Here is a 19201-nt window from a genome sequence, read left to right as displayed (position 1 = left end):
ATAAAAACTGCTTAGGTTGTTTACAAAGAGCAGAAAGAGGAAGGGGGAAAAATACACTCTTGCCTTACACCTCTGTGTTCAAATTGAGGGCCCTTAACAGACCATTATCATCGTTAACATTTATTTTTCCACCTCCAATTATTCCACTATTTCCCATAATTTAGTGCGGTTTATCAGATCGAAGTTGCTAGAAAGGCCCATAAAAGCCAGTTGGCGAGTCCTCTCCGTCGCCAAAACAAATTTCCCAGCTAAGAGAAGGTCATGGGTGAGTTAAGGAAAGCAAGATGGCAGTCGGCTGAGGCGACCTTTTGCAGAACTATGGCCACCTGAGATCTACAACCCCCAGTATTGAAAGGAAAATGCTATGTGGCATACTAATTGCTCTACAGAGGCTGCTGGCCAGGGAATCTATTGTTTGTGATCCTTAATGCGATATAGCAACAGAACAACAGGAACTGTTACTTGCCTGTCGGAAATTGTGCCGCGCTCTGGATTGCCATGACGGCTGCTGCTCCGGGCTCATCTACCAGCCGCGATGAAACAGATGGCAACTGCTGGGGTGGCAAGAGGAAAGGGGAGTCCGGCCCTTGTCATCTGCAGCACCCCATCGGCGGATGCAGCCTCTTTGTTGAGCCGTTCCCTGGTTGATCTGGAAGGAGGTGGAGCTGTGGCATGGCAGCCTGGATGCCGAGGGCAGACAACGAAGACGGATATGGGTAACAAGGGAAAGTGAAAGAGCTGCGCGGGTTGTAGGCACGCCGTGAGCGTGCACATCGGCGAGGCCTGCGGCTCGTGCCCAGTGGCGCCGCGTATAACTCTGTGAAGCAGGTGAGAGCGGTTGTCGCAGTCCAAGATGACCAGCGGGTCTTTTCGGGAGTATATGCCGGCCCAGCCGAGGGCCCAGAGGAGACACAGCACACGCATCTTGTGCATCATTCTACCAGTAACAGCGCTGCAGGGCTGGTAGGAGATGAGCCATAGAGAAGGCGGAGGGAGGTAAAGCGAAAGCGCGCCATGTTTGTTGTTGAGGGAGACGAGGGATGGAGGGGGCGGGGGGTTGTGTGTGTGTGTGTGCGCGCGCGCGCACAGTTACTTCATGCAGCTGGCTTGCGTGGACAGAAGGGGGACAGGAGATGTGCACGGCGCGTTCACATTTCCAGTCCGTCCTGCGCATGCCCATCTCCTGTCTCCCTTGGGAGGCAAGTCAGCAACAAAAGGTCTCGCTGGCGACAGCGCTTTGCGCTGCGTCGCCAGGTGCAAGACCTAAAAAGGCCCATTAAAAAAGTTCCCATTCCACAAAGGAAACCAGATTTATTCTCGTTATTTCCTCATGCAAAAAAGAGGCCCACCACAGAATACAGACCAAAACTGGACTTGAGACTGTTGAACAAATTAATTCGCAAAGAAAGGTTTTGAATGTTGGCACTGCATCAAATCTTCCCACAACTTCATCAAGGGAACTGGATGTGCTCCATTGATTTGCAGGACGCATACTTCCACGTTCCAGTGTCCAAGAAACATCGCAAATTTCTAAGGTTTCAGGTTTCATTCCAGCATTACCAATTCATGGTGCTCCTGTTCTGGCTCAAATCAGCACCTCAAACATACTCAGAATGCATGGCTGTGGTGGCAGCTTTTCTCCGCAAGCACAGGATATTTATATATCCCTACCTGAACGACTGGCTCCTGAAGAGCTTGTCCCCTGCTCTGCTGCAGACTCATCTCCTGCCCTGCTGCAGACTCATCTCTCGTACTGTCTTCAGCTACTGAACCAGTTGGGCCTTCATGTCAACTTCAAGAAATCGAGCTTCACCCAACACAGAGGATCCACTACCTGGGTGCCTCCCTGGATTCCGAAAAAGCAAACGTGTGTCCTTCGGAGGAGAAGTTATCCTCAATCCACGAGAAATATCTGAACCTCCTTCACACGCAACGTCCCACAGTCCGACAGGTGTCATCACTGCTGGGCTCAATGGCGTTATGCATTTATTATCGTACCAAGCGCAAGGTTAAACATGCGTCACTTACAACAATGTCTGGAAGACCAGTGGATGCAGATATCAGGATTCTGGGAAGATCATGTGATTCTCCATCAATCAGCCAGGGATTCCATCAGATGGTGGATGAAGTGATCCCACCTGATAAAGGGAGTTCCTTTTCACCTGGACCCTCCTACTCAAGACGATAGTCACAGATGCCTCACTCCAAGGATGGGGTGCTCACATTGGTCCTCTGCAAGTTCACGACTGGGTGCTCAACAACGATGTCACTCAAAACATCTTTCAAAACTGGGGAGTACCAGACATCGACCTGTTTGCAGACGTGGTAAACGCAAAATGCCCCGTCTTCGCATCCAGGTTTCCCCAACCAGGCTCTCAAAGGAATGCCCTTTTGCTAGAATGGTCTCAGGCATTACTGTACACCGCCCTTTCCACAGATTCCGTTGATTCCCACAGTTCTACAGGAAAAACACCAGATTGATCCTGATAGCCCCAGAATGGCTTCGTCGTGGTGGTATCCGTACCTTCTTCAGCTATCGGAAGTACCACACAGGACGTTGCCATGCCGTCCGGATCTGTTATCCAAGCACGCCGGGAAGGTTTTTCACCCCAATCTCTCATCCCTATGGTGACGGCATGGCTTCTGAAGTCCTACAGTATGGACACCTACAGTTGACTTCTGAATGCATGGACATTCTCAAAGAAGCTAAGAGACCTTCCACTAGGAAATTGTATGCCTTCAAGTGGAAGCGTTTCTACCTATGGTGTGTGAACAATGGACATGATCCTGTCCGGGGTCAAGAACAGGTGATTTTACCATATTTGCTGCATTTGGGCAAATCTGGTCTCCAGTTCTCCTCTATTAAAGTCCATGTTGCAGCTATCACTGCATATAGAAAGTCCCCTACTCAAATTTCCTTTTTCAAAATTCCTGTGGTCAAAGATTTCCTTGAGGGTTTGAGAAAGGTTTACTCTCCAATCAGGGCTCCTTCTCCTCCATGAGCGCTTAACATTGTTTTAACAAATTTGATGGGGGCTCCTTTTGAACCTATTCATAGAGCTTCTTTACAACATCTGACATGGAAAGCCGCCTCCAAATCCTCCATTCTCTGGACCTCAAGAGGGTTCTGAAGTGTTATTTAGACAAAACACAGGAACTGAGAAAATCGGACCGTCTGTTTATTAACTATGGTTCCATAAACACCGGCTCTGCAGCTTCCAAAAGATCCATCTCTAGGTGGATAGTGTCTTGCATATCATTGTCATACCAACTGGCCAACAAAACCCTTCAGAGCAAACCTAAGCCCCATTCTACCAGGGGAAAAGCCTCTACCATGGCTCTCCTTAGGAATGTGCCCATTGCAGATATTTGTAAAGCCGCTACATGGCGATCAGTTCACACTTTCACTCGTCATTACTGTTTGGACTCTGAGACACAGGCGGATGCTCAGTTTGGGCAAACCTCTATGAGAAATGTATTTGGTTAATGCCATGTAACATGTTTTCTTTAACTGTGCTTGCTGCTGTTTGCTCGTCCGCGAGGAAGTGGGTATGGGCTTGCTACACTATTCAATGCTTATGACTATTGATGAGTATCCCCTGGAAGAGAGGGCTAAGTTACTTACCTGTAATCCTAGTTCTCTTCCAGGGGTATACTCCTCAAATTCATAAGCAACCCTCCCGCCTCCCCGGACGAACATTAACAGGGCTATACTGCGTTGCTTGCATCATATATGTTGGTTCCTACAGGTGTATACACTGTTGAAAAAGAACTGACCTAACTGTCACCTTCATGATAGGAGCAGGGGGCTCCTGGAGGTCTTAAAGGCACGGTGTCCAGGTTCTTGGAAGCCTTAAAGGCCAGGTGCCATTTTTTTCTATACAGTGATGTTATTTATCTATGCAGCCTCTGGGCTTATTGCCTACTTTCTTTTCTGAAAATAAAAGGTTGTTGTGGAACACAATTGCAGTGCATGTTCTCTATTGCAGTATTTGTATGTGGTATTATTTTCATACAATAGAAATACATGTAATTTTGGCTTCTTAGCCAATTGGATATATAATAGGCTGCATATTTATGTGTTTATACATGTATATATGTATGTTAGGATAGTACTATGTACTTGTGGTTCTAAACATGCAGATATATATGTATTGTTGTATATGATCCGGGGTCTTGAGCATGGGCGGAGATTATTCAGTGCTTATGACTTTCATGAGTATAATACCCCTGGAAGTCAATCCATGATTACAGGTAAGTAACTTATCCTTGCTGGCTGCAGGACACACCAGGATTTCGCAGGAGCAGGTTCGAGGTGGAGACAGGCCGGTAGGGCTGGGGCCAGGTCAGTGGGCAGCTTCCTCTTGGTAGCTTCGACACGGCTGTTTGGTCCTTCTTTTCTTGTTGCAGGTACTTATCTGTGGAAGCAAGGTTCAGGAGTGCCTATAAATACTAGATTTAGGGGTGTTAAGGGTAGGTAAAAAGGTTGGGACCAGTGCGTCCCTTCCCTGGGGTGGGTACTCCCCCTATTATGTCAGCCTCCTTTGGCATAATCTGCAAGATGGTAGGGACTGAGAGTTGTTCTTCACCTCCCCTCCCCACCTGAGGGGTGGAGTTGGCAGAGGTGGGCACACCTCTCTACCTCACTTGTTTTTCCTGCCGGTTCTCCCGCCCAAAGTAGGGGTCAGAACCAGTGGGGACCAGTTGCTGAGAGCAGCAAGTGGCCTGGGGAGGTGCACAAAGTCAGCAACCTTTGAAGCTTCCCCTTTGTGAGCCCTCCCCATCCTGGGGAAAGAGACTTTGCACCTTGTCCCAGGATGTGCATTGATTAAAGCCCCAGAGAGCAGCAGGCTCTCGGCCCATAGGTCCAGAAACATGTCTGGCGGAAAGCAGCCACTCAGCCTGGACACTAGTGGTAGGTTAGTTTTATGGGTGCATCTCTGAGATGCTCTCTGTGTGCGTTTTTCATTATATCCCACACTGGCATCAGTGTGGGTTTAATGTGCTGAGAAATTTGATACCAAACTTCTCAGTTTTCAGTGTAACCATTATGGTGCTGTGGAGTTCGTAATGACAAACTCCCAGCACCATAAACTTGTAATGGCAGCACTGCACTTACAATGTCTAAGAATGGACTTAAACACTGTAGGGGTACTGAGCTCATGCACCTGTACCCTCACTACTGGTATAGTGCAACCAGCTAGAGGGGTGACTGACCTATGCCAGGGGAGTGGGTTGAAGGCATGGCAGACAAGGATGTGTGCCATGTCGACTCTTCACTTTATTCTGCACCAAAACACACAGCCTGCAAAGGCTGTGTGTGTGTGTGGCCTCTAAAGGTGGCACAATAAGTGCTGCAGCCCCTAGAGGCCTTCTCTGGTCACAGTGCCCTGGGTACCTGCGGTACCATTTACCAGGGGCTGACCTGTGGCTAGAGATGCCAATTGGGTTTAGGCATCAATGTAGTTTTAGGGAAAGAACATAGGCCCTGGGTACCTTATTAGCAGGAACAAGGGCAGACTCAGTCAAAGCACATCAGCAATTCAGCAAAAAGTGGGGGCAACCATGCTGAAAGAAGGCACTTTCTCACATTTTCTTCTTGTGGTTTCTTGTCTGAGGAAACAGTGTTCAGGGGTGCCCCTAAATACTAGATTATGTGGCGTTATTGGTAGGTAAAAGGTTGGGGCCAATGGGCACTTACTCACACAGCCCCATCCCCCCCACCGACGGAAGAGGATGAGACTAACCTTTCCCAGAGAGTCTTCATTTTCTAAGTGGAAGAACCTGGAAAGCCATCTGCATTTGCATGGGCAGTCCTCAGTCTGTGTTCCACTACAAAGTCCAATCCCTGTAGGGAGATGGACCACCTCAACAGTTTAGGATTTTCACCTTTCATCTGCATTCACCATCTGAGATGTCTGTGATCAGTTTGATCTAGGAAGTGAGTACCAAACAAGTATGGTCTCAGCTTCTTCAGGGACCAAACCACAGCAAAGGCCTCCCTCTCAATGGCACTCCAACACAGCTCCCTTTGGAGAAGCTTTCTGCTTATAAAATCAACAGGTTGGTCTTGACCTTCATCATTGGTCTGGTATAGGAATGCTCCTATCCCTAGCTCAGAGTCATCAGTCTGCACAGTAAACTGCTTGGCATAATCTGAAGCTTTGAGAATTGATTCTGAACACATTTCCTCTTTCAGGATGTCAAAAGCCTTTTGAGAGCTAACTGTCCAGTTTACCTTTTTGTGCATCTTCTTGGAGGTAAGTTCTGTGAGGGGAGCCACAATGGACCCATACCCCTTCACAAACCTCCTGTAGTACATAGTGAAGCCAAGGAATGCCCTGACTTGGGTCTGGGTTGTTGGAGCTGCCCAGTCCAGGATGGCCTGGATCTTGGGCTGTACCTGGCCTCCACCAACAAGGTGGCCCAGGTACACCACAGTTCCCTGCCCTATCTGGCATTTGGATGCCTTAATAGTTAGGATTGCCGTTTGCAAGGCATTCAAAACCTTCCCAAGGTGAATTAGGTGATCTGCCAGGTGGAACTAAAGACAGCAATATCATCTAGATAAGCTGCACTACAGGATTCCAATCCAGCAAGGACTTGATTCACCAACCTCTGGAAGGTGCAGGAGCATTCTTTAAACCAAAGGGCATAACAGTAAACTGACAATGCCCATCAGGTGTGGAGAATGCTGTCTTTTCTTTTGCTCCTGGGGCCATGCCAATTTGTCAGTACCCTGCAGTTAAGTCAAAGGTACTTGGAAATTTGGCTGCACCCAATTTGCCTATCAACTCAACTGCTCTTGGGATAGGGTGAGCATTTGTCTGGGTGACAGAGTTGAGCCCTCTATAGTCCACATATAACCACATTCTCTTCCAGGGGATCCTCATCAAAGTCATAAGCACTGAATATTCCCGCCCATGTGCGGGGACCCCGGAAATAAGGTAGAATTAGATATGGAAATCACATATATCTAGCTCCACATACATGTATGTACATATATCATTTTTTTTCTCACACCAATGCAGCCCCGAAACTGAGGCTAAACAATGTAATCACCCATACATAGACTGTATTTGCATGTATATAAAAAACACATTAGGTCAAATAGCAATAGCTCTGTGTTTTTAATGAGCAAAACACTCATAAATCCTGAAAATTGCTAATAAATAGACATTGTTAGCCCACAGACTGCATTGTAAAACAATAGCATAGAAAATGAAAGCATTTTCAACAAAAACTGGCTCTGTGACTTTAAGGCAGCCATGACCCCTGGCTTGCCATCATGCCTCAGGGGTGACAGTCAGGTCAGTTGTTCTTTCCGGCTCCTTCAGTCAGGACCCTGGTTTTACAGCTCGTACCTTTTTTGCCTTTGTCAAAAATATATTGAAATTCTTCAACTTTTTCACTTTCACTCAACGTCTTTTGACTTTAGAGTGCTGGTGCTGCCTTTTTTGTTCTTCAGAAAAGGTTTATTCCTTCACTTTTCGTTCCTTGCCCCTCCTGTGGCAAAAATCCAGGACTGACACACACCCTGTGTGTACCCTTTGTCTCCCTGAGACTCATATAGCAGACAGCTGTCAACATTGTAAGAACTTATCAAGGAAAACCCTCAAGGACAGAGAGAGAATCAGAATGTATGGCCTCTCTCAAAGAGGTAGGTCTCCTAAAAGGCAGCAGAAGAGAAGAACGCTGTTGGGGGTCGAGAGAAGTCCCGGCCTGTTCTCAGTCGGCGTCCGGATCGGGGTCAAAGCTGCCTGCGACGGCGAAGACACCTTCGAAGACACATTCTTCGACGGCGAAGACTCCGGTACCTCCGTTGACGTCAACTAGGTGGTGTTCAACTTCGAGAGGCAGGCCTCCGTCGTCGCCAGGTGGGCATACGATGTCGAGGCAGATCACTCCGTCGTCGCCACAGCGATCGCCGTCGAGGCCCAGTGCTCCGTCGTCGCACCAGCGATCGCCGTCGAGGCACAGCGCTCTGTCAACGCACCGGAGTTAGATGTCGAGGCAGAGGCGTTCGCAGTCGAGGCACGCTTTGTCGACGCCTCATCACTGGCGTTCGACGTCAGGACACTCGTCATCGACGCCGCATCACCGGAGTTCAACTTTGAAGCAGGTTGCTCCATCGGCGTCCCACCGGTGTTCGATGTCGAGCCACGGGTCTCCGCCAAGAATGGGTCATCAGTCTCAGGCGTCGAGACACCAGCCGCCACCTCCAGTGTCGAGACTGGCGTTGGTCCCAACCTCGACACAGAAGACCCCTGTAAGGTCGACGTCGAGTTTGCGAACTCCATCACCGGGTCACCAGCCAGCGTCGATGCAGAGATTTCCAAAGTCGATGCCGAGAAAGGAGGCGGCATCAGCGCCGGAGAGGCGTTCCAAGTCAAGGGGACGTTTTCCTATACGCTCGAGTCCACCTTCAAAAGAGAAGAGATTTTCTTCAGGGCAGTCTCCACGAAGACACCAGGCATCACAGAGTCGCTCCAGATCTCGCTCTAGATGTCCTTCAGGAAAGGTCTCTCCTCCGGTGAGCCTATCGTCATCTCCCTCAGGCTCTCATGAGAATCAGCATCTAAGACCTCGGATGTTGTGATCTATTCTTCTGACAGTGCATCAGAGCATTCACCGTCTAGATCGCAGCACGAAGAGGTAAATCCATCTCCTCCAGCACGTTCCCCTGAGAGGACAGAAAGACCGAAGTCGCCTTCCGTCAGGCTGTCTCCTAGGTGGTACAGACCTTTACACCACTGGGCCCCCGACAAAGACACAGCCGCTCGATTAACGCAGCAGGTGGATCGGGATCGACCTCCTTCCAGGCCCAGAGAGCGAACGCGCACCAAAATGCGCTCAAGCAGGCGGAGGTCCAGGTCAAGGAGCAGGAGAAGGGAGCGCAGATCTCCTACCACTTCATCGTCTACTCGCTCCCATAGAGACTATTCTCCTACACTAACCGATAGCCCACTGTTGAGAATCTCTCCAGTGGACAACATCTTCACTTTCCAGGACATCTTAGGCAGAGGGGCGCTTAAGCTGGATATTCCCATGACAGCGCGCCAGACCAAGTCTTCAGTGATTTTTGAAACACTGCATCACAAGACGGTGGCCAAACCTCTTCTTCCCTTGGTTCCAGGGGATAATAGGGATAATAGAACCAGAATAATAGAACCAGAACCAGGCGTGAGAAAATATTCCTCACGCCTGCAACCATAAAGTCAGTACCAGCGAGGATTCTTAAAAAATATCGGTCGCCTGAGAAGGACCCACTATTCCTCAGAGCCGACACTCCCCCGGATTCAGTAATCGCAGCGGCCAGAAAGATCCATGCAGTGGCGTCTTCCTCCACTGTACCTCTAGACAAGGAGAGCAAGACTCAAGACTCCTGGTGGCGAAGAGTATGCGGCACCTCGGCCTCCTTGCTGAAGGTTTCCAATGCTTAGGCGCTATTGGGCCGCTATGATAGATCCCTGTGGGATTCCCTACAGCGCTTTGTTCAAAAACTCCCTCAGGAACATCGAAGGGATTTCGAAGAGATCCTTACGGAGGGCAGCAAAGTCTCCAACCAGATTATTAGTGCTGCAGCGGATGGATCTACCCTGTCGGCGCATGGATATGCTCATGGGGTATGTGCAAGAAGGTCTTCGTGGTTGCGCCTTACCGCCCTAAAGCCAGAAGCTCAGACACAGATCATGAACCTGCCTTTCTCTGAAACATCTCTATTCAGTTCACACACCGATAAGGAAATGCAGCGTATGAAGACGGAATTAGACACGCTAAAAGCTGTAGGGCTTGAAAAGAAAAAATAATTCCGCAAAAGATTCCGCCCCTACAACAAGCGATCCTCCCAACACAGGGTTCAAACCCCTCCGTGGCAGAAGGGTCTAGACCAACAGGGGCAGCAAAAATCCCAATATAGGGGCAGGCGCTCCTCAAGCGGTGGAGCTAATCGGCGACAAGGCAATAACTCCAACAAGGCGCAATCCAAACAATGAGTCCTTTCTTCCCCCAGTGCCGTTGACCACTCCAGTGGGGGGAAGCATCGCGTATCATATGGAAGAGGACGGCATTGGCTCCTGGCTCGGAATTGGTCAGTCACAGTAGTCCATCTCCCAGGAAAACAGAACGTGAGAACGGACGCTCTAAGCCGGCATTTCGAAGACTAAGAGGACTGGGTTCTCAATGACGAGGTAGTCGAAAGCATCTTCCAGTCATGGGTTCGTCCCACAATAGATCTCTTTGCGGACGACGAAAACACCAAATGCCGAGACTTCGCCTCAAGATTCTACTGACCAGGATCGAAAGGGAATGCCCTTTTGATAGACTGGTCAGGGGAATTTGTGTACGCCTTTCCACCCCTTCCCGCTGTCCCCGAAGGTGGTGAGCAAACCGACTCACTCGTACACAAGGATGATTCTCATTGCCCCCGATTGGCCGAGGCAGTGGTGGTACACGGACCTTCTACATCTGTCAGAGTGTCCTCACAAGAGGCTGCCGTGCAGGCCGGACCTGCTCTCAAAGATGAACGGGAGGATTCATCATTCCAACCTTCCGTCACTGAACTTGGCAGCATGGCTCCTGAGGTCATACAATACGGCCACCTAGGACTGCTGCAGGACTGCATGTCCATTTTGAAAGAGGTGAGACGGCCTTCCACAAGGCATTCATATGCATGCAAGTGGAAGCGTTTCTACATGTGGTGTATGCAGAACAATTGTCATCCTATCAAGGATCAGCAAGAGGTCATTCTCCCTTACCTATTATATCTGGCTAAAGCAGGGTTGAAATTTAATTCCATTAAAGTTCACTTAGCAGCTATAACAGCTTATAGGCGGTCACCTTCCCAACCTTCTTTTTTCCAGTTGCAGGCTGTGAAAGATTTTCTACAGGGCTTGAAGAAGGTCTACCCTCCGTTACGCCCTCCGTCGCCCCCCTGGGAGTTGAACCTGGTGCTATCGAAATTGATGGGTCCTCCTTTCGAACCCATTCATAAAGCAACCTTGCAGCATATTTCTTGGAAGGCTTCTTTTTTGATAGCAATCACGTCAGCCCACAGGGTGAGCGAAATTCAAGCGCTCTGTTCCAAAGAGCCTTATACAGTGTTTCATCTGAATAGGGTGGTGTTGAGGGCACATCCCTCTTTTCTACCTAAGGTGGTGTCAGATTTCCATGTAAACCAGACCATCTCTCTACCCACCTTTTTTCCCAATCCCTCCACTCCAGCTGAGATGGCCTTGCATTCTTTGGACCTGAAAAGGGTTTTTAAATTCTCTCTTGATAGGTCCAAATCTATACGTACGTCTGATCAACTGTTTGTCAACTATGGATCGATCAGATCAGGTTATGCAGCCTCGAAACGTTCCATCTCAAGGTGGATAGTTTTGTGTATCAAATTCGCCTATCAATTGGCACAGAAGCCCCTGGGGTTTTCTCCCAAAGCACATTCCACCAGAGGGAAAGCCGCCACTACAGCTTTTCTTCATAATGTGCCCGTGTCTGAGATTTGTAAGGCGGCGACCTGGAGGTCCATCCATACATTTACCAGACATTACTGTCTAGATTCAGACACTAGAGCAGATACCCAGGTAGGCCAGGCCTCCTTGCGAAATATGTTTAACAGCTGATTTTCGGCTGTTACAATCTTTGGTTGGGTCATGTGTTTCTCATTTACCTCGCTATTCTATTCAGTGCTTAGGACTATTGATGAGGATCCCCTGGAAGAGAAGGATTAGTTACTTACCTGTAATCCTAGTTCACTTCCAGGGGTATCCTCATCAAAGTCATAAGCAACCCACTCACCTCCCCAGGTAAATGAGACGTTGTCAAAGTGTGTATGGTTTATTGTTGAGCCCTGACTTTCCAGGTTATGCAAAGAACAACTGACCTAACGGTCACTCCTGAGGCATGATGGGAAGCCAGGGGTCATGGCGGCCTTAAAGGCACGGTGCCAGTTTGTGTTGGAAATGCTTTCATTTTCTATGCTATTGCTTTACAATGCAGCCTGTGGGCTAACTATGTCTATTTATTAGCAATTTTCAGGATTTATGAGTGTTTTGCTCATTAAAACACAAGAGTTCAAGTGCTATTGGACCTAATGTGTTTTTATATACTTGCAAATACAGTCTATGTATGGGTAATTACATTATTTAGCCTCAGTTTTGGGGCTGCATTGGTGTGAGAGAATGATATATGTACATACTTTTATGTGGAGCTAGATATATGTGATTTCCAAATATAATTTTATATTATTTCCGGGGTCCCCGCACATGGGCGGGAATATTCAGTGCTTATGACTTGATGAGGATACCCCTGGAAGAGAACTAGGATTACAGGTAAGTAACTTATCCTTTCTCTCTTTCCACCCTGTGGATGAGGTTTGGGGACTAAAACCACTGGGCTGGCCAAGGGGCTATCAGAGGGTGAAATAACCCCTAAATCCAGCATCTTGCTGACTTTAGCTCTGATGCTTCCCTTGACTTAATCAGACTGGTGATAGATTTTGTTTTTGGCAGGTGAACTGTCACCAGTGTCCACATCATGGGTACACCAGTTTGTCTGATCAAGGGTCAATGAAAAGAGCTTTGTATGCTGCTGCAAGACTTGCTTGCAATCAGTCTGCTGTCGGGTTGAGAGGGTGTCTGAAAAGACAACTCCATCCACTGACCCATTTTTTGGGCTGTATGAGATGAGGTCAGGGAGAGGTTCACTCTCTGTCTCCTGATCCTCACGAGTCACCATCAGCATGGGGATGTTGGCCCTGTCTTGAATATCTTAAGACGGTTAACATGGATCACCCTTTTGGGTGTCCTGCTTGTGCCCAGGTAAACCAAGTGGGTGACCTCACTTTTCTTTTCTAAGATTGGGTAAGGCCACTACATCTGTCCCGGAGAGCCCTTGGTGCCACTGGCTCCCAAACCCACACCTTTTGCCCTGGTTGAAATTCTACCAGTGCTGTTTTTTGGTCATACCAGTGCTTTTGACGCTCCTGGCTGGCCTCAAGATTCTTGGATGCCTTTTCCATGTACTCAGACATTCTGGACCTTAGGCCAAGCACAACGTCCACAATATCTTGTTTGGGTTCTTGGAGAGGTTTCTCTCAACCCTCTTTTACAAGACAGAGTGGTCTTCTCACAGGATGGCCAAACAGAAGTTCAAAGGGGGAAGCCCCTACTCCCTTCTGAGGCACCTCTCTGTAAGCGAAAAAACAAGCATAGTAAGAAGACATCCCATCTCCTTTTGAGTTTTTCAGGGAGCCCCATAATCATGCCTTTTAATGTCTTGTTGAATCTCTCAACAAGGCCATTGGTTTGTGGGTGATAAGGTGTAGTAAACTTGTACTGCACTCCACACTCTTTCCACATGTGTTTGAGGTAAGCAGACATGAAGTTGGAACCTTTGTCTGAAACCATCTTCTTAGAAAACCCTACCCCGGTGAAGACACCAATGAGGACTTTGGCTTGTGCAGGAGCTGTAGCAGTCCGAGAGGGAATTGCTTCAGGATACATCGTGGCATGATCCACAACCACTAGTATGAATTTATTTCCTGATGCTGTGGGAGTATCACGTGGACCCACTATGTACACACCTAACCTTTTAAAGGAAACCCAACTACTGGTAGTGATATCAAGGGGCCCTTTGGGTGTCCACCTGTTTTGCCACTGGCTTGTTAGGTGACACAGGAGCTGACCAACTCCTTTCATTTCTGAGACATCTGTGTCCAGTAAAAGTGGCTCCCTAGCCTTTCCCTGGTTTTGGTATGGCCCAAATGCCCAGCTAGAGGGATGACATGAACTAAAGTTAGGAGGAACTCCCTGTACTTCTGAGGCACTACCACTCTCCTAGTGGCTACAGGGTTGGGGGTCTCTGGCCTCACTGTACAGTAGTCCCTCTTCCCAATAAACTCTGTGGGTACCACTGACCTCTCCCTTTTCCTGTGCAGCAGCTTGCTGCCTCAGTCTTTCAAGAGTGGGACTGTCTTGCTGTCCAAGGCACAGATCTTCCCTAGAGGGTCCTCCTCTCCTTGAGGAGAGTGGTCCTGATCCTTTTGCTGTACAGAAGCTGGGTTACCATTCTTTTTACCTTTCCTCTTGGAAGGTTGGGCCATACTTTCAGACACTAACACTACCTTTTCACCCGTTTTGTGCTCTGTGCTCTTATTTTTACACACACCATCTCAGGGATATCCAGCATTGCTGGATGGGTTTTCAGTTCAACCTCAGCCCATGCTGAGGTTTCCAAGTCATTGCCAAGCAGACATGCAGCTGGAAGCTTTGGAGAGACCACTACCTGTTTCAGGCCAGTAACCTCTAATGTCACCATAGCCATTGCATGGTTAGTGGTAACACTGTCAGCATTGGTGACTGGGTAAGATCTCTCAATCAATTATTGTTCAGGGGAAACCAGTGTACCTCTCGTCATAGTGACACTGGCACATTTATCCCTCTGAGCTTCTATCCTAGTTCCATTATTCCAAGGGTATTGAAAAAACTTCTTTTAGTTGGGTGGCTACACAGCTACCGTGGCAAACTCAACTTACCCTAGAACTGCTTCATTGTGCAACCCGATGCAACCCGATTTGCTCTTGGAACACTGTTGATCCCTTCTAGAGACTTGCTACACCAGGAGTAGCTGTACTAGGACCGGGGGGCTTCTTGTTAGGACAAGTAGCATCTCCAGTTAAGTGTCCTAACTTTCTACAGTTGTTACATCAGGCCTTTGCAGGATCCAAGTTCTTTCCCTTGTACTTAGTTGTAGATTCGGAAGAGTTTTGGGACACACCTCCCTGTGCAGGTTTTTGGGGCACTTTAGAAGACACAGGTTTTTTTTTTCTTGGGGATTCTCACCACCTTTTCCTGGGGAGGTTTTGTAACCCTTTTCTTTTGTTCACCCCCAGTGGTTGTTTTAGTCACCCTTGTCTTCACCCAAGTGGTCTGCCTTCTTTCCCAGTTCTAGGTGAGAAGGTAGACCTAGGTCTACCAAATGTTGTAACTTATCATTAGTGCAATTACTCAAAATGTGTTCTTTCATTAACAAATTGTAAAGTCCAATGAAATCATGCATATTGTCACGTTAACCAACCATCTAGTGTCTTGACTGAGTAGTCTACAAAGTCAGTCCAGGATTGGTTTTGTGAGCCCTCCCATGAATCTAATTCTATGTTCCTAAGTTGTGACTCCAAATCCCTCAATCAGAGTTCTCTTCATGAGGTCATAAGACCCAGCATCTGCCCCAGGAAGGGTCAGGAGTCTGTCTCTGCAGTAACCGGAGAACAGTTCCCAAAGGAGTGCCCCCTAGTGTGACTTCTTCACTTTTCTCATTTCACAAGCCCTCTGAAAGACTGTGAACCATTTTGTGATATCATCACTCTCTTCGTATTTAGGGACAATCCCTTTGGGGATTTTAGGATCATAAAATTGTTCTTTATCCTTAAGTAAATTGTTGCCACCATTGATGGGTGCTAGGCCCATCGCTGCTCTCTCTCTCTCTCTCTCTGGAGCCAGCAACCTGGTCTCTAGATCCAGGCTTTTCGTCAACCGTGGTAAAAGGCTGGCCTCCTCATTGAGGATGTCCACCTGATCCACCTGATCCACCTGTGTGGCTTCTAGGCACCAAGAGGTTTACTCTTGGAGTCAGGGGCACTTGAACTAAAGTTAGGAGGAACTCCCTGTACTTCTGAGGCACTACCACTCTCCTAGTGGCTCCAGGGTTGGGGGTCTCTGGCCTCACTGTACAGTAGTCCCTCTTCCTATGAAGTGGGGTGAGGGGGGTTGCATAGCATCCTCTTCCCCTCCTTCTTCTTCTTCCTCCTCTGATTGGTCTTCGCCATTTTCAGATGGGGGGTCCTTAGCATACCCAGCCAATAGCTCCTGAATCTTTTGTTTAGTGGGATGGGACCCCTTGGTTATGTTTTTAATTTTACATAGGGACTTTACCTCCTTGAAAGACAAGTGAAGGTAAGGGGTGAGGTTGAGCTCCTCAACCTGGTCCTAAATGCCATTGTGGTTATCTAGCTGGGTTCTTGTTTTCAGACATTGTTAAAAAAATATTTCTAACCCCTCTAATCCTAGCTAAAGTGACCTTTTTATTTTTCTAAAATTCTAAAGGGACTTATCCAAGGCCCTTACAAGTCTTTTGGTAATTTTACAAAAATGCCAATTTTAACAAATCTAAATTCTAAAGACAATTTAAGAGTTCTGTTGTGTGATCAGGTGGCAACCAAGTAGTCCAACAAATGCAAAGTTGTATATCCCACCCCTGATTCACCAGTGTAGGAAGCTGGTTCTGTATATACTATACCTAAGTGAGGTGTAGTCGGCACAGAGTCCAGGTATGCAGAGGTAAAAGTAGATAGCACCTTAGGCTTTATCAGAGGGTAGTGTTAAGCATTTGTTGTACACGCTCAGGCTTGAAATGATGTCACATACTCAAAGACTGAACTCAGACCAATTTGTTTGTATCAAAAATATTATTTAGTTATTTTATTTCTAGAACCAAGCCAAGCCTGGTGCAGGTATGTGAAATAATACTTTGCAAAATCTTATGCTGTGATTTACAGTTTAATGCAGGTTCAAATGCAGTTGGTTGAATTACAGGCAAGTCAGCCGTTCGAAATTACTTTTGAGTTACTTTACAGATTACTGTGCACCTTAATTTTTAGATTACTTTTTTAAGTTAATGTTGCTAATCAGTGAGATATGCCTAGATATCACTCTGAGACATTTCTCAGACAAAGTGTAAGTAATTGACTTTTAGTACATTTACAGTTTTTCAATGTTTCATACACACCAACTCCACACTTAGAAGAATTTTCAAGGAAAAGCAGTCAATGCTATCCTATGGAAGGAAATGAAGTTAACAGTTTACAGGTAAGTACCTATTTGTGGGAGTTGGTATTCTGGGATTAGAACCAAGGTTCTCCAGGGTCAAGGATGCCCTCTCAGAACACACTCAAAGGGGAAACAACACTTACAACGCAACTTTTACAACGCACTACCTTTACAACAAAGATTTTACAACGCAACATCCATTACAACGCATACCATTACAACGCAACCATTACAACCCAACCATTACAACCCATGTCACTACAACGCATACCATTACAACGCATACCTACACTATCCAACACTTACCATACTGTTGCACCCCCTAGAGTTAGAATAGTAATTTTTCCCCCTACACTATCCAACACTTACCCTACTGCTGCACCCCCTGGAGTTAGAATAGTACTTTTTACCCCTACACTATTCAATACTTACCATACATGCAATGTAATGGTATGCGTTGTAAATGTAGTATGCGTTGTAGTGGAATGCGTTGTAAAGGTAGTTTCAAAGAATTCGTTGTAATGGCATGTGTTGTAATGGAATGCGTTGTAATGGATGTTGCGGTGTAAAAAATGCGTTGTAAAGGTATGCGTTGTAAAAGTATGCGTTGTAACGACATACATCCCACTCAAAGGCACTTGGGCGCCCTGGTGCAGAGTGCTGAGGTCCAATGTTATCCAATGGGCCTCATGTTGGTAGCTGCTCACGAGCAGGGAACAAGGTTATGGGAGTGAAGCTCCTGGTGTTAGGCTCAGGGCAAAGGGAATCCGAGTTAGCGCCGAAGGTACACCTCCAGCGGCCCAGGGGCGGCTGGATGCAGGGTGCTGTTTTGGCGTTGGATGCCCTGTTCATTTCAATGGGTATTCTCCGGTTGCATCAAATTCTGCAGGCTTGGAACAAAGATGTTCTGAAGGTGACTACCGGTTGGAGAGGTAAGTTAAGGTGCCTGGGGGATGCTGGGACATCGTCAATTGGGCCACCTAAGGTCATGGGACGTCGGGTGCAGGGGTGTCTTTAGGCTTTGGGTTTTTCTTACCAGCTCCGGTTGGGGTCGGGGGAACTTCCAGAGCGGGGATGCAGGCATCAATTGGAGATTTGAGGCAGGTTAGAGATGGCCAGATCTCAGGTCAGGGTCGCTGGGAAGACCTCCTTGTGGGGTTGGGCCACTTGGGCCATGGCGTCGGGTTCAGAGTGGTGTAGACTTGCAGATTTGACTGGTGCCAGAGTCTGTGGGTGAGCCAATCTGGTGCTCACAGGAGATAAAGTCTTGGTTTTGGAAGGTAGGGTAGGTCCTTCGGGTTCTTGAGGGCTGCTGGCTGCAGGACACACCGGGATTTTGCTGGAGCAGCTTCGAGGTAAGGACAGGCCGGTGGGGCTGGGGTCAAGTCAGTGGGCATCCTCCTCTTCTTCGTTCAGCATGGTTTATTCGGTCCTTCTACTTCTCTTCTTCTGGTCGGTTCTTGTTTGAGGAGGCAACATTTGTGGTTGCCCCTAAATACTAGATTATGGGGCGTTACAGGTAAGTAAAGGTCGGGCCAATGGGTCCTTTCCTTGGGGTGCATACACCTCCCCTTATTGTGCCACCCTCCAGTAAGAGGGGGCATATGCCTCTCTCATGTTGGCTGGGTCCCCCAATCTGCAAGATGGTGGGGACTGAGAGTTGTGCTTCACCTCGCCTCCCCCACCTGAGGGGTGGGGTTGGCAAAGGTGGGCAAACCTCCCTTCCTCACTTCTTTTCACATGTTTACGAAGAACTACTGCCTGAACAATCAGGTGTGGTGTGATGGTCATTTTGCCAGTTAGGTCCTACAGTACTTTTTAGTCTAATCCTTATCGCAGCCCCTCCTCCGGGAAAGTATTGCTTGGGTATTGATTTTTTTTTGGGGGGGGGGGGCAGAGTTTTATACAGCGCAAACTTGACCTGAATCGGGTATCCGAGCGCTTTACATAGCACCAGTTACATGAGGACACACACATTCATTTTTTTTAGGCACGGGGAGATTAAGTGATTTGCCCAGAATCACAGGATGTTCAGCGTCATTGTCGAGACTCGAACCAATTCCCCAGATTCTAGGTCGGACACCCTAGCTGTTAGGCCAACTCCTCTCATATCTATTCTAAGGTAAGGAATCTGCGACTAAAAGTCTCTATCAGATGAACAAGTTACCTTGGGTAAAGCCGTATGTGGTAAAGACTGTCTAGCCACAGATTCTTTACTGACCTACTCATCATCTCCTAACAGATTTCAGAATTAAGGTCTGTTCCAATTTAAGGTCCCCAGTTTAACGCACCAGTGATCAGTGTTCTTCGTGGGTCCATGCTTCTGACTTGGAAAGTCACGAAAAGAAACTTACGTCAGCACGCTGGGGTGGCGC

The 19201-nt window shown here is 47.7% G+C and overlaps 1 protein-coding gene across 3 annotated transcripts in view; it reads left to right on the top strand.

The window, feature by feature from the left end:
* Positions 1-19201, top strand: part of KDM4A (lysine demethylase 4A) — a 500020-nt gene that overhangs the window by 330419 nt on the left and 150400 nt on the right. The gene's annotated exons all lie outside the window — the stretch shown is intronic.

The sequence above is a fragment of the Lissotriton vulgaris genome, chromosome 1_2 (genome assembly GCF_964263255.1).
Source record: "Lissotriton vulgaris chromosome 1_2, aLisVul1.2, whole genome shotgun sequence".
NCBI lineage: Eukaryota > Metazoa > Chordata > Amphibia > Caudata > Salamandridae > Lissotriton > Lissotriton vulgaris.
The sequence above is the reverse complement of the archived record's forward strand: the minus strand, read 5'-3'. Positions and strand labels throughout refer to the sequence as shown.